Raw genomic sequence first — 2,541 nt, 5'->3', positions numbered from 1 at the left:
CTTACTTTTTTTTCTTTTTCACTGCTTTTTCTTGCTTCAAGAATCAATTTCATGATTTTTCAGATTATCAATAACATTTCTCTTTGTTCATCATTCTTTCAAGAGCCAACAATTTTAACATTCATAAACTTCACTATAAAAAATATGCACTATTCAAGCATTCATTTAGAGAACAAAAAGTATTGCCACCACATCAAAATAATTAAACTAATTTCAAGATAAAATATGAAATCCAAGTACTTCTTGTTCTTTTGTAATTAAGCACATTTTTCATTTTAAGAGAGGTGAAGGATTCATGGAGTTATTCATAGCTTTAAGACATAGACACTAGACACTAATGATCATGGTGTGAAGACAAAAACATAGATAGAACATACAACATAAAGCCGAAAAACAGAAAATAAATAGACAAGGAGATTAAGGAATGAGTCCACCTTAGTGAGGGTGGCGTCTTCCTCTTCTTGAAGAACCAATGGTGCTCTTGAGCTCCTCTATGTCTCTTCCTTGCCTTTGTTGATCCTCCCTCATAGCTCTTTGATCTTCTCTAATCTCATGGAGAATGATGGAGTGCTCTTGGTGTTCCACCCTTAATTGGTCCATGTTGTAACTCAAGCTTTCCAAAGAAGTGTTGAGTTGCTCCCAATAATTGTGTGGAGGAAATTGCATCCCTTGAGGCATCTCAGAGATTTCTTGATGAGGGACTTCTTCATGCTCTTGTTGAGTGCTATGGATGAGCTCTCTAGTTTGCTCCATCCTCTTCTTAGTGATGGGCTTGTCCTCTTCAATGAGGATGTATCCCTCTATGACAATCCCAGCTGAACAGTAAAGGTGACATATGAGATGAGGAAAGGCTAATCTTGCCAAAGGTGAGGACTTGTTAGCCACCTTGTAGAGTTCTAGAGGTATGATTTCATGAACTTCTACTTCCTCTCCCATCATGATACTATGGATCATGATGGCCCGATCCACAGTTACCTCAGATCGATTGCTAGTGGGAATGATAGAGTGTTGGATGAACTCCAACCATCCTCTAGCCACAGGCTTAAGATCCGGTCTTCTCAATTGAACTGGGTTACCTCTTGAGTCTCTTTTCTATTGAGCTCCTTCTACACATATGTCCATGAGGACTTGGTCCAACATTTGATCAAAGTTGACCCTTCTAGTGTAGGGGCGTGCGTTTTCTTCCATCATTGGCAAGTTGAATGCTAGCCTCACATTTTCCGGACTGAAATATAAGTATTTCCCCCGAACCATTGTAAGCCAATTCTTTGGGTTCGGGTTTATACTTTGATCATGGTTCCTAGTGATCCATGCGTTTGCATAGAACTCTTGAACCATTAAGATTCCGACTTGTTGAATGGGGTTGGCAAGAACTTTCCAACCTCTTCTTCAGATCTCTTGTCGGATCTCCGGATATTCGCCCTTTTTGAACCTAAAAGGGACCTCAGGGATCACCTTCTTCTTGGCCACAACTTCATAGAAGTGGTCTTGATGGACCTTTGAGATGAATCTCTCCATTTCTCATGACTCAGAGGTGGAGGCAGTTGCCTTTCCTTTCCTCTTTCTAGAGGCTTCTCTGGCCTTAGGTGCCATAAATGGTTATGGAAAAATAAAAAGCAACGCTTTTACCACATCAAACTTAAAATATTTGCTCGTCCCCAAGCAAAAGAAGAAAGAAAGATGTAGAAGAAGAAGAAAATAGAGGAGATGGATGGTGTATAGGGTTCGGCCAAGGGGAAGAAGGTGTTTGTGATGTGTGAAAATGAGGGAGTGAAGGAGGGTATTTATAGGGAGAGTGGCCGAATGGTTTGGGTGGGTTTGGGAGGGAAATGGGTTTGAATTTTTGAAGGTGGGTGGGGTTTTTGGGGAAGAGTTAAGGAAGTGATTAGTGAAAGGTATTTGGGGAAGAGTGTTGTGGAAAGGTGTGAAGAGGAGAGAGAATGAGTTGAGGTTGGTGGGGATCCTGTGGGATCCACAGATCTTGAGTGGTCAAGGAATTCTTCATCCCTACTCCAATTGGGAGTTTAAAACTCCTTAGAGTGTAGTCCTGGCGTTTAAACGCCAGTCTACTGCCCTGTTCTGGCATTTAAACGCCAACTTTTCTTCCTGTTCTGACGTTTAAACGCCAGTTTATTGCCCTATTCTGGCATTTAAACGCTAGTCTGGTGCCCTATTCTGGCGTTCAAACGCCCAGAAAGGTGCCAGATTGGGCGTTTAAACGCCCATTTTGCTACCCTTACTGACGTTTAAATGCCAGTAAATCCTTCCTCCAGGGTGTGCTATTTTCAATACTGTTTTTTATTTTTTTTTTCTTTATTTTTGTAATTGTCTTTGTGACTTCACATGATCATTGATGAGCGGATAATTTATATGCTTTTTGGCATTATTTTTAGGTAGTTTTTAGTATGATCTTGTTACTTTTAGGGATGTTTTCATTAGTTTTTATGCTAAATTCACATTTCTGGACTTTACTATGAGTTTGTTTGTTTTTTTGTGATTTCAGGTATTTTCTGGCTAAAATTGAGGGACCTGAGCAAAACT

Source organism: Arachis stenosperma, chromosome 5, assembly GCF_014773155.1.
Source record: "Arachis stenosperma cultivar V10309 chromosome 5, arast.V10309.gnm1.PFL2, whole genome shotgun sequence".
Lineage (NCBI taxonomy): Eukaryota > Viridiplantae > Streptophyta > Magnoliopsida > Fabales > Fabaceae > Arachis > Arachis stenosperma.
Note: the sequence above shows the minus strand (reverse complement) of the source record.